At 49.4% G+C, this 12,920-nt stretch overlaps 1 long non-coding RNA gene across 1 annotated transcript in view; it reads right to left on the reverse strand.

Moving 5' to 3' along the window:
• The window catches only part of LOC141490593 (uncharacterized), a 159,703-nt gene extending 147,140 nt beyond the window's left edge, over positions 1-12,563 (reverse strand). Inside the window, exon 1 of the long non-coding RNA XR_012469280.1 lies at positions 12,488-12,563. This is a non-coding gene — a long non-coding RNA (uncharacterized LOC141490593). The remainder of the gene's footprint in view (positions 1-12,487) is intronic.
• Between the last annotated feature and the right edge of the window lie 357 nt (positions 12,564-12,920).

Raw genomic sequence — 12,920 nt, forward strand, 5'->3', positions numbered from 1 at the left:
ATATTAGTGAATATTATTAATACATTATATTAATCTATGTATTATGTATAATATTTCTACATAATATAGTATTAATTATATTTTATTTTATAAGGTATTAATGGATATATGTGCATAAGTATCCTACATGTGTGAAACTCTTTTGGCAAACCAGAATTTACCCAAATACTCTCATCTAAAACACCAACAAGATAAATAGATAGTAAAAACCAAAGTTGATGTGGAGGAGACCATTAGCAGCAATTGATAAACTTAGGAAAGGTTTTATGTAGAAAGTGTGGAAGAATGGTCTGAATTAGAGATTAGTTTTAAAGAACTGTATTTGAATCAATGTAATAAGCCATAGTTTCCCAAGGTACTGATGAACACACAGAGCTTAGAGATTCAACTAGACCCAATGGAACAAATCCCTAAGTGCTATATTACTGATTCCTTATAATGCTCAGACTCTTCTCTCGGAACCAAAAGTCTTTTTTAATGCTGACCTTCGTCTACTTGTTGGCCATGGATGGATCCAGAGATGTAGGAAATCATAAGGCAGGATTCCCCAAAGACCAATTGAGAGGGGCACGAAGGGTAGGAGCAGGCTGCAACATGTTACAACCAAAGAACTGACCTGAAGGACTAAAGACCATTGCTGGAAAAATGTGCAGTTTGAAACAAAAGATTAGTGGTTCCACAGAGAAAAGTGAGAGAAGACCCCCTAAAGGTCCATGGAATCCACTGGAATCTTACAATAGCAGGCTCTCAGCAGAATCGATGCCCCTCTTAACCTCCCACTCTCAACCCTGCCATGATGTAAGGAGGTGGGCAAGGGTGATCCAGGATGGCAGGCAAAAATGGTTTGAGCACCCCAACAATAAGCTCACTAGCCTAACCAGGGTCTTCTGTGATCTTCCTGGTGGGGACACTAGCAACCTTGAAAACAAGTTCTCATCTAAAGATAACTGTGCTCAAAGATTTCATTGGCCTTCCCCAATGACTAAAGTCAGCCCCAGGTTCAGGGACCTCACCAAGGTAATCTTAGCCGAGGAATCTGCTCAGAGTCCTCACCCACTTCAGGGTGGCTTTATGGATAACAAAAGATTTCTAAGATCTGCCACTCTCTGTGATCCCTCTCATGGTCCAGTGTAGTCACAGACTCTTCCTCACAAGAGAATGAATGGAGGCTGTAATGAGTTTCCTCCAATTCTCAGTAGATCATATTAAGAGCAGAAAATGGCTCAGATTCTGAGTAAGAAGACATAGGTAAGAAATCTGGCAGGAAAAAAATGATGACTTTGGGCTCACAGGACCTGGTTTTAAATCCTACCTTTGGCACTTCTACTCGAGGATCTCAGGCAAATCACTGCCTCAGTTTCCTTTTCTGTCAAATGTGTACATCAACGTAGATGATTTCTAAGTTCCCTCCCAGCTTTAGTCCTGTGCTCCATGATCTACAATCCTATGATACCAGACTGAACTTTAGGGTTTCTGAACCCATAAAATATCCTGTCAATGGTAAGATAGGAGTAAATAACTGACTCATTTAGCCCAGACCATATCATTCTGGAATCTCTCTCCTTTCCTCAAATTTATTTGACAGGTTAGTGACATAATCTCAGTTGGGTCTTCTCTGCTTCCAGACCATCCTACTGGACCCCCCTTACCAGCTCCCTCTCTCAAAATCCACTTCCAAACCTCATCTCTCCCCAAACCTTCCAAGGCTCCCCCCTTCCTTACTCTCTCATCTAAGAACTTTGCCTCCAATTTTACAAATAAATAAATAACCTTTTCACTTTGAGTTCCCCATCTCCTCACCAACAGGTGCTTCTTTCATTCTCTCCTCCTTTACCCCACCTCACCTGATAAGATGGCCTCCATCCTTCCCAAGGTCAACCTTACCCCTCTACCTGGCCAAGTGAGCCCATCCTGTTCTATTTATTGATTTGTGGTTGCTGTTGTTCAGTTGTGTCAGACTCACTTTGACCCCATTTGAGTTTTCTTGGAAGAGACACTGGAATGGTTTTGCATTTCCTTCTCCAGATCATTTTACAGATAAGGAAACTGAAGCAGAGTAATATGATTTGCCCAGCTAGTAAGTATCTGAGACCAGATTTGAATTCATGAAAAGGAGTCATCCTAACTCCAGGCCCAGTGCTCTCTCCACTGTATCACCAACTGCTTATTTTGTATACATACATATAAATATGTATGAAAAGGAGGGGGGGGCACAGTGAATTCCCCTGCCCCAGAGCTGCTACTTCCTGCCTTTTTGCCAGCTTGTATTCCTGGGCTCCATTCCTGAAGGACTGTGGAGATGCAAGTTCTCACAGGATCTATGGAGCTGAGATGCTTCTCATACAGGTCTGGGCAAAACCTGGATCTCTGTCTTCCTTGGGCAAATTTAGCCAAGTTTAGAATCATTGGCATCCCCCCATCCCCCACCAGCTCACCTCCACCTGGGAGAATCCCTGGCTTCTGTAAAGGCAGAGCTCAGATGCCCTCCCCCCAAGAGGGGCTTCCCAAGTCTCCAGCTCAGGGACCTCTCCTTTAACTGGCTGAGCACACCTCTGTCTTCATGGAGCTCCTCCTCACAGATAGGAAGCTCTTTCAGACAGGACTGCCCCCTTCCCAGTTCTGTATCCCTCAGTGACACAGCCCAGTGGCTATTATTCAGAAGGCACCTAATAAATGCTTTTTGAGTGACTGGTTGATTGACTGCATCCCCACCACCAGACTCAGGTCTCGCATGGCTCTTTTCTTTCTATCCATGAAGCCAGGCTTCTCTCCATTTTACAATTTCAGACAGTTATCTGGGGCACTAAGAAAGCATCTCAGCCTTGCCCAGAGACACTCCGTCTCCTTCACTGGGGGCTTGTTCAATTAAATTGGATCTGACCCCAGCTGCTCTCCAACCCCATCTACCAAGTCACAAAGGAGGCATCCCGTGTTGATGCCCAAGGGGGGCAGGCCCACTAGGACCCCAGATGCTTGGAGCAGTGAGTTCCAAAGAAAAGGTGTTCATGTGATACTTTGGTTTTTCTCCCGCAGAAGCCTGCCAGACAGGAAGGATAGAGACGATTGTGCCCATTTTTCAGATGAAGGCAGCATGGAAGAGAGAGATTAGGTCATTGTTTATGGCCACAGCCAGTATGTGTTAAGTCAGGATTTTGAACCCAGACTTCCTGACTCCCCCCCCACCTCCCCTAAAATGTTCTATCTAGTCTACATCACCCCCTCCCCCTGCCCCTTCCCAGAAGCAGCTGCAGCTGGAGTAAAGCCATGGCTAAGGTACTGGGGAAAATCAAGTTCATCATTTGATAAGGATAAGAGGGGACAAGCTGAGATAGAAGTCAGGGAACAGAGCAGGGGGGCGGGGGCTGCTGGACTCCAACTCAGTGAGTCATCGGTGTGAAATGGGAGCCAAAAAAGGAAACAGCATCTTGGGCAGATGAAGAGGAGCCGGCGCTCCCCGGAACAGGAAGGGGCTGAGCCCAGCCAGATCGCCCTGGGAGGGGGCCTCCAGAAACCAGAGGGTGGAGGGCAGCACACTGGGGTGGAGAAGGACCAAAACTTGGGGGTGCAGCCAAAGGAACGCTTCACCTGGAGAAGAAAAGACTCAGGGAGGAGTGTAGGGGAGAGGATGATCCATGCCTTTAGCTATTTGAAGACCTGTCATGTGGATGAGGGACAGAGCAGGGAAGATGGAAAGAAGAATATTTGGGCAGAATAGCAGGAAAATTTTCCCAGAGTGAAATGGACTGCCTCTCCTCTCCTCTCCTCCCCCTTTCTCCCTCTCTCCATGTCTCTTCTCCATTTCTCTCCTTCCCTCTATTCCACTCCTTCCTCTCACTCTTCTCCATTTTACTCCCCCCCTCTTTTCTCCTCTCCCCCTTTCCTCTCTTCTCCATTTCTCTCCCTCTCTCCTCCATTTATCTCCACCCATCTCCTCTCCTTCCTTCTCCATTCCTTTCCCCCTTTCCTCTCTTCTCCATTTCTCTCCCTCTCTCCTCCATTTATCTCCACCCATCTCCTCTCCTTCCTTCTCCATTCCTTTCCCCCTTTCTTCTCTCCCCCTTTCCTCTCTTCTCCATTTCTCTCCCTCTCTCCTCCATTTATCTCCACCTATCTCCTCTCCTTCCTTCTCCATTCCTTTCCCTCTTTCTCCTCTCCTTCCTCTCTCTCTCTCTCTTCTCCCTTCTTCTTCCTCCCTCTCTCTCTCCGACCCACCCAGCTTCTTCAATTTGCCTTTCTCTAGGGATATAGCCTTCTATTGCCCATTGTATTTGAATATTTAACCTTCATGCTCAAGTCTTGGATATCAACTGCACCCTCTATAAGATGAACTCATTCACTAGGGGAAATCAGCAGAGACCCTCCTCTCACCGTGACACCCTTGGATTGATCTCCCAGTGAATAATGTTGAAGGACAAGAGGGCGGACACCAAGTGGTCAGCAGGGACTGCTTCTGTCTACACTTAGGAACAGCCAGTCCCTCGTTCCTGATCAAGGCCAGGAGCTCCTTGCTCTCAGACTTTCTTCATTTGACTGAAGTGAAATGATGGTGGCTCCCGATCATCTCCTGACAGGTGATGGACCCATTGGACAGAATGAAACGTATATTCATGCAAACATTTAGAAGCATTTGTGCATGACATAATTATATTCATATGTCTCAAATATAGACATGACCGAAGTTGGAATTCATTTTACTTGTTTACTTGTTATGAGAGTTTTATTTAACTTCTTTAAAAAAAAAAAATTTAAGGTAATGGAATGAAGTGACTTGCCCAAAGTCACACAGCTAGGCAATTAAGTATTTGAGGCTAAATTGGAACTCAGGTCCTCCTGACTCCAGGGTCAGTGTTCTATTCACTATACCACCTTAGCTGCTCCTCTTTTTTCAAATAAGGAAGAGAAATTGGATGATTTTTGCTCATTACAAAAATAAAATTGAATTAAATATAATAGAGAACGATGATGAAAAATGATTTGTGGCTGAAGGCCTATAGAGGTTTAGGTCTATGAAGAATAGGCATGGATGCATCCCAGTATCAAAGGAATGGTGATGTGCTGTAAAAAGGGATTGTTCTAGTCTAGGCAAGCCAACGAAAAAAAGAAAGCCCCTGCATATCCCCAAGAGACCAAGGAGTCAACACAGAGTTAGCAGGGAAGTCATCAGGCTCTGAGAATGAGAAGGGAAGGGCTTTTGGACTGTCTTCAGAGGGGTCATGGATACAAAGCTGCAGTCAGGACCACTGGGCTATCTTCGCCACCCCCCTCTTTTTACCAGGGAGAATACTGAGGGTGGGAGTGAAGAGACTCTAGATACCCAATTAATGGCAGAGATGAGATCTCAGCACATTAGTTATTACTATAATCCAGAAGAGGATGAGAAGGCTTGCATGGGCACCCATCTGCATCAATGGAGAGAATATTGGAATGCAGGTTAGAACCCTGAGTCCATGGATCTTTCTGCAGTAAGAGAGTGGCCGACTTTAAGCCTCCTTTCTGGGCCTCATCTATAAAATAGGGGTTTGGACTCGACTCCTACTAAAATCCTTTACATCTCTAAATCCATGGTCCTAGGAGATCATCATGACATTCTGTTCTTGAAGAGGTCTCAAGCAAAGCCCCAAGTGAGATATCCTTGGGGTATGGACCTTACTTTCAGTCTCAGAGTCAGTAGGAATGGCTTCAACAAGAAGCCTCTCTAAGAATGCCAGCCTCTGTTGAGACCTCCAGTGAATGGGAATCCTTTCACCCTCAATTCCCAAAGCAGTCCTTTCTAGCTGATGGCCTAAATTTCTAATGGATGGCCTAAAGTTGCCCCCAGTAAATTCTCCTCATTCCCCAATCTAAATCCAACATTGACGTTGGCACAGAAATGAGAAGGGAAAGGATAGGGATAGAAAAGGAAAAGGATGAGAGAAGGGGACAGAAGAATATGCAAGCAAAAAAGAGGCAGTCAGTACAAACTTTAACCAAAAAGGGGGATTTTCATCATCCCTGGTCTCTATCACTATTTCAGAGATCCATCAGTGAGTGCTCCTAGCTGTGACAGGAAAGAACACCAAGGCCCCTCAGGAGAGGGATTTCATGAGATGTTGGAATAGAAACTATTTCATCATCCAACCTTCTCCTGTGAATTCTAGTGGCTCCCTATTAACTCTGGAGTCAACTCAACCTAATATTGAAATCCCTATCACACCTGGCCCTGAGCTCCCTTTGCAGCCCTCCTCAGTCTTCCTCTCTTCCATGCACAATATGGGTCAATCAACCTGGGTGGTCTTGGTGCTCCTCACGTAGAGCATCCCTCCTCTCATCACCATCTTCTTCATGCCTGCTGGGAAGCCTCCCTCCTTCCTGATGCTGTACTTCAAACAATTGCACTGGCCGACCTTTATGGCATCTCCTCCCTCTCTAAGCTCCCATGTTCCCCAGGACCATCAGGATCACTCCTAAAATCCTCTGTTTGGGTTTGAAACCCTTTCCAGTGTGACCCATTCCTATCGTTCCAGGCTTTATGCATCTCACCAAGTATCGTATGATCCAGATATATTAGGCAACTTGCTGTTCCCAAGACAAAGAGTATAGCACCTCGTGCCAGCAATGTGCTGAGCGCCTACACTCATTGTCCTGTTTGATCTTCACCTAGGAGATCTCCCACCTTCAGGTCTTTGCCCTGGCTGTGCCCTATGCTTCTTCATCTCCACCTCCTGACTTCCCTGGCTTGCTTCAAAAATCAATTAAAAAAATTATAAATTATAAAATGTTAGAGTACAAATATGTCTTATTCCGTCATCCTGGGTTCACAGACTAACTAAATCAATCTAATTATTCTCCCACACACACAAAAAAAAAAGTCAGTTCAAGTCAGACCTTCAGGAGATCTTTTGAGGTCACTTTGGTGGGAGGCCCCCATCCTGAGCATTTTTCCCAAAATTACACTGATCTTGTCTCTATCTCCTTTCTACAACATCACATACATACTCCCCCATTAGGGAGCTCTTTGGAGACAAGGGTTGCTTTTGCCTTTCTTGGTATCCCCCAGACTTAACACAGGCCCTAACCCATGATGTTGGCTTAGTCAGTACTTCCTGACTGGATAACCAACTGCCCCATGCCATGTTGAAGCCTAGCATTGGGATTTTATTTTTTCTTATTTTTTTAATTTTACAATCCCCACCCCAATCTCGCTTCCCTTCCCCCACCCCCCACAGAAAGTAGTCTGATAAATCTTCATAAGCAATGGGATTTTCAATGGGGAACTCTGTTACCATCTCATTCTAGCAGAGTGCTGGGCTCACCAACATTCTTGGATTCATTCTCATGAAGGCAGAACTAACTGGCCACTTAGGACTCCTAAGAAACTTCAGACTGACCTTGGTCTGATCTGAAGGTCAGTGGCTGAACTGGGGATGGGCAGAGCCAAGGACAACCCAAAATCCAGGGGCCTTTCACCATGGACCCATCCATGCAAAGAGCAGTTCGCCATCTCTCTGCCAGCTCAAAGATTAAAAGTTGGATCAATGGGCAAGAAGTGAATGTCCAAAAACCAGAAGGCAACAAATGCCATCTGCCATGTGATATAAGAGAACAGAAAAAGTATAGATCACATCCACCTATGGTGACAGGAGATGGGAGCCTTCATTAAGACAACAGATTTGCACCTGGACTTCAAAGATGGTGGCAGTTTCATAGGTTCAGAAGTTCTCAGTCTAAAGGACCCTCAGAGATCACTGAATCCAGCCTCTCCCTAGATAAATGAAGTCAAAAAGTGGCATAGGGAGTGGTTTACCTCAGGTCACACACTAAGAAGGAGGTCAGTCAGGAGTCAGTCCCCAGGGCCTTGCCTCCCACCCTTTCCATAGCCCCATCCAATATGTAGTGACATCTCACTTTGACATGGAAAGTATGTCACATTTGATTTTAGCCAAGCCTTGGAAGATCTGTGATTTTAATGGGTGAGGCCATTCACAGACTGTCTACATCTCAGTTACCGATTAACATTTACAAAGCAATAGGCAGACTGGGAGCCTTGCCAACCCCAATGACTGAACAGCCCCTGCCTTCAAGGAACAGACATTCTACTCCATGGGGGTGAAACAACTTTACACACAGAAGCAAAGACCAGAAAATTGGAGGAGGGAGATAAGGCTAATGACTAAAGGAGTCAAGCAAGGCTTCTCAGTGGTGCCTCAGGTTTTGAGGCTCAGCCTGGAGGGACAGGAATTCTCCTGTCTCAAAGAATGGGAGGTGAGGAGGGGAGAATGAACACCAGCCAAAGCAAAGACTTTGAGTGGAACGGCAACGTGGGCTTGCACAGGAGCTAGAAAAGACAACTGTTCCCTCCTGGGCCCCTGTAAATCAAGACAGTTGGACAAAGAAACTCCAAGGAAGGTTCCATCCAAGTCTGCAGCTACCCTAAGATCCTCAGAGAGGAATTTTGTTTGATCAAGTGTCTAAAGAGGGAGGGAGGGAGATAGTAGAACCAAGAAAACCATTTACAAAATGACCAGAAAGGAGGCATCTAGGTGGGGCAGTGGATAGAGCATCAGTCCTGGAGTCAGGAGGACCTGAGTTCAAATGTGATCTCAGACACTAAATAATTACCTAGCTGTGTGGCCTTGGGCAAGCCATTTAACCCCACAGCCTAGCAAAAAACAAACCAAAACAAACAAACAAACAAAAGAAAATGTCCAGAAAGATAACAGTGAAGGACCTCAGAAAGGAAACCAGGGGAGTGACAATTCATGATTCTGAGGTGCCAATGGGCAAAGCAAGTCTTCTTGTTGGTAGAGGTGGTGGTCTATAGGAATGGAATGAGGCATTCATTGCCAGATGGAGTCAGTGCATTGGTTTGTTTGACTTCACAATGTGGCTCTTTGTTCTAAGGGAAACTTGTCTGTGTTAGGGAGAGGGGGATGATGAAGAGTCATATGGAATGTCAATGATGTCAGGCAAAATTAGCCACAGTAAAATATTTGTTTAAAAGAAAAGCATTATATTGAATCCTTTCTAATGTTCTGCTGTGTACATGATGGCAATTTTCTTTTTCTTCATTTTTCTTTTTTCTTTTGTATTTAAGTTTAAAATTTTAAAATGTCATTATTTGTTTAGGTTTCTTAAGAAAAGAAAAATGAAAACTATTTGCAAGGCATGTCTTGAATCAGCAAATACATAGTAGAAGACTGAAGTCAGGGTCGGAGGAAGAAGAGGAGACATGTCCAGCAGAAGTGGCTACAACTGAGACTACTCCCAAATCTGTGAACACCAGCCCCCTTTTCTCTGCCCCCTCAGGATCAGCTAAATCTTAACCTCCTACTCTGTCTGATCCCAGATTCATCCACCACCAAGAGGAAATAGAATCCTGAAGAAATAGCTAGAAATACATTTGCTGGATTAGTTCTTTGAGAAAGGAAGAGGAATGAAGGAGGTCATCAAAGAAAAACTCAGCCAAAAAGAAAATGGGTCCATCGGGTGGTCAAGACAGAGGCTAGGCAAACTGCCCTATTGGTCTCCCCCAGCCCCACTGTCAAGAGAAAGGAAGTCTGTTGGTGGACTCCCCTCTTCCAAATGAGTGGAAAGTCGTGAACCCAAGTGGCCCAGGAGGTGAAGGCCTAAGAGGTTTCTCTCTGTATTCCTGGAAGGAATGAAAGGAAGTGGCAGATGTATATAGGAGGCAAGGGGAGGGTGGTCAGGTTTTGATTCCCAGGTGATTTATCATCTAACTTCTTCATTAGCCATTGGCAAAAGGTTAAATCAGTGTTGTGGGGAAGGGCTGAATGATTGGAGTCAGATTTTACTTGGTTTTGAATTATAGCTAGGTGGTCCTGGGCAGGTGAGTTTGTCTTTGCCTCACTGTCCTCATCTGGCAATTGCCCTTGCACCACCTTAGCCTTCAAGTGGAAGACCATCTAGTCTCAACAGCCCTATTTGACACATGAAGAAACTGAGGTCCAAAGAGAAGTAACTTCCCCAAGGTCAGACAGGCAACAGGAAGAGAAGGATTTTGTAAAGTGCAAAGGTCTACAAATTCATGTTCTCAAATTGTTGTTCTCATAACGATTATCAGTGTGCATCATCATGATGGCCCTGCCACCACCCATGCCTAAGTTATTGGATCCCTCTTTTCTTCAGTTCCATTTGCTAAAGGAATGGAAAAGAACATTACTTTTAGCTTCAGCAAAACATAATTAGAAAGTTAAGCCTACCACAAAAATCATCTACTGTGTGCCAGAGCTAAATATAAATGATTAATGGATTGTCCAGGTCATCGGCTACTGATTCCAGCCTAACGCAGACCCTTTCTCCCCATCCTGGACTGTGGCGACAATCTCTGGAGTTTCCAAACTTCACGTCCTCCTTGTGTCCTGTCATCCTGGACATCTGCTACCCTGAATTGCTGCTCCCATCTTTTCCCTCCCAAGATTCCCAATTGGCTCCCAGTCCAGTCTCCTGGGGCTGACTTTCCTATCCTTGAAGAACTGGGACTCTTCATACCTTTTCAACCTCATCTACCATGGTTTCACTCCAAGGATTCTCTGCGTCGGCTAGCTGGGGCTCCTCACTCTGCCAGAATTTCCAATTCCAAACCCTTGCTAAACTATTCCCCAGCCAGTGATGCCAGTCCTCCAGACATCATTCAAGGCCTAACTCAAATCCCCCCTCCAAGTCTCGCTTCCTGGCTGCCCGGCAAGCCTACGGGCCAACCTCACCCAGCTCTCAGCCATGGAGCAGTCGCCTTGTGTGTAGCCGGAGGTTGGCTGGTTACATTGTTGCTACATTGTTGCTACATTGCTGCTACATGGTTCTCTGTAGCTAGCCTCAGAGTCCGGGAATCCGTCTCAGCTTGGAAAGACTTCCTACCGGCTCCCCAGGCGGCCCCGGCCCCAGCCCTGGCATGGGGTAAATGTCCTGAGCACAGGCTTATTTCTGGGTATCTGGCGCAGAGCGCAGGGGTGACTGACGCCGCGATGCTGGTTATTTAAACATGGATCTGAACACTGCCAAAGTCTTCCCCTGAGTCTCCATCTGTGGGGAGGTGGGGCACCAGCCTCTGAAGAAATGGCAGTGGTGCCCTGTGCCAGTCACCGAAGACATGGCAGTGGTACCCTATACAGTAGCCAAAGACATGGCAGTGGTTCCCTGTGCCAGTCACTGAAGACATGGCAGTGGTGCCCTATGCCAGTCTCTGAAGACATGGCAGTGGTGCCCTATGCCAGTCTCTGAAGACATGGCAGTGGTACCCTATACAGTAGCCAAAGACATGGCAGTGGTGCCCTATGCCAGTCAACAAAGACATGGCAGTAGTACCCTATGCCAGTGTCTGAAGACATGGCAGTGGTGCCCTATGTCAGTCACCAAAGACATGGCAGTGGTTCCCTATACCAGTCACTGAAGACATGGCAGTGGTGCCCTAAGCGTCATCTTCAGGATCAACCATCCGCTTTGGCGGTTCCTATTTACTACGTTTCCCGAGGCTCCCCCAAACCCTCCCATCTTTACCCTATACTCTCTCCTTGTCTACTCTCTCCTTCTGGCCTCCTCCCGCGATCGGTCCAGGGGTCCAGTGGGCCTCATGCCCGTCCTCAGTCACTCCTCCATCTCCCACCTCCGCGCCTTTGCGCTACCTCTTTCCATGACCTAGAAGGTAGGAGCTGGCCAGTTCTGTCCCTGGACACCCAGCTCTTCCAAGTCCGCCTCCACCTTCGGCCGGCATGGCTCCCTGCCCACCTCGGCCTCCCCCCCACCCCCGGATCCCCCGGGAGCAGAGGTGGGCACCCCGGCCCTGGGACCCCCATAGCTGGTTTCCTTTCAGTCTTGCACACGCCCCTTTTCCATTGTAAAGCATAGTTCCGCGGCGCCCCTCGGCCACCCTGGAGCACCCCAGAGGCTTCCAGTGCCCCGCGGGGCCTCTTTTCTGTCACCCCGGCCAGACAGGGAAGCCCGCCCAGGAGGAGGCCTGGAGCAAGGAGGAAGGGGCGGGCCCCGGGGTCTTCTGGACCCCAAGGCCGCGGGGCCCCTTCTTCCGAGGCTCCTTCAGGAACTTTCTAGACCCAGAGGGGCCGGGCCCCGCCCACCCCCCCCACGCCCGCCGGGGCTCGGGGGGCCCGGAGTTTCGGGGCCGGCCCGCACTGGGGAGGGGCAGGGCAGCCCGGACCCCCCCATCTGGGCCCGGCCCCGCCGCGGGGCTCCACGTGGGCAACGTGACGCCGGGGTCACCGCCCCCTGAGGGTGCCTCGGGCTCTGGGGGAGGGGGCGGGAGGCCCCGGAGGGCGCGGGCGGGGCGGGGCCGGGGGAGGGACTGGAACCCAGAGCCCGGCGGGCGGGGGGAGCCCCCTCCCCGCCCCCCGCGGCCCGGCCCGGCTTCCCGGAAGGCGGCGGCGGCGCCGGCCCGGAGCGCGGGGAGGCAAAGGCGCGGCGGCGGGAGGGGCGGGGCGCGGCGGGGGGCCGGGGCGCGGGCCCCCCAGGCGCGCGGGGCCGGGGGGAGCAACAATACCTCGGGAGGAGGAGGAGGAGGAGGAAGAGGAGGAGGAGGAGGCGGCCCGGGCGGCGGCGGCGGCGGCGGCGGCAGCGGCGGCGGCGGCGGGGGGCGGGGCGCGGCGGGAGGGGGCGGGGCGGGGGCGGGAGGGGCCGGCCCCCGCCCCGCCCCCCGCCCTCACCTTCGCGGCCGCCGCCCCGCCCCCGCCCGCCCCGGGCCGCAGTGACGTCACAGCCCGGATTCCGGACTTCGCGGCCCCCGGGGCCTGGGGGGGCGCGGAGGGGGAGGGGCGGCCGGGCAGCGCCCCTCCCCCGGGCCGGGAAGAGGAGCCCGGGGTCCCGGCGGCTCCGGGCCGCCCCGCCTCCTCCCTGCCTCAGTCTCCCCAGCTGCGGCCAAGGGGGGCCCCCTCCCCCTCCCCCCAGGGCAGGAGCGGCCTCTCCCACGGTGAGAC

The sequence above is a fragment of the Macrotis lagotis genome, chromosome 6, assembly GCF_037893015.1.
Source record: "Macrotis lagotis isolate mMagLag1 chromosome 6, bilby.v1.9.chrom.fasta, whole genome shotgun sequence".
NCBI classification, from domain to species: Eukaryota; Metazoa; Chordata; class Mammalia; order Peramelemorphia; family Peramelidae; genus Macrotis; species Macrotis lagotis.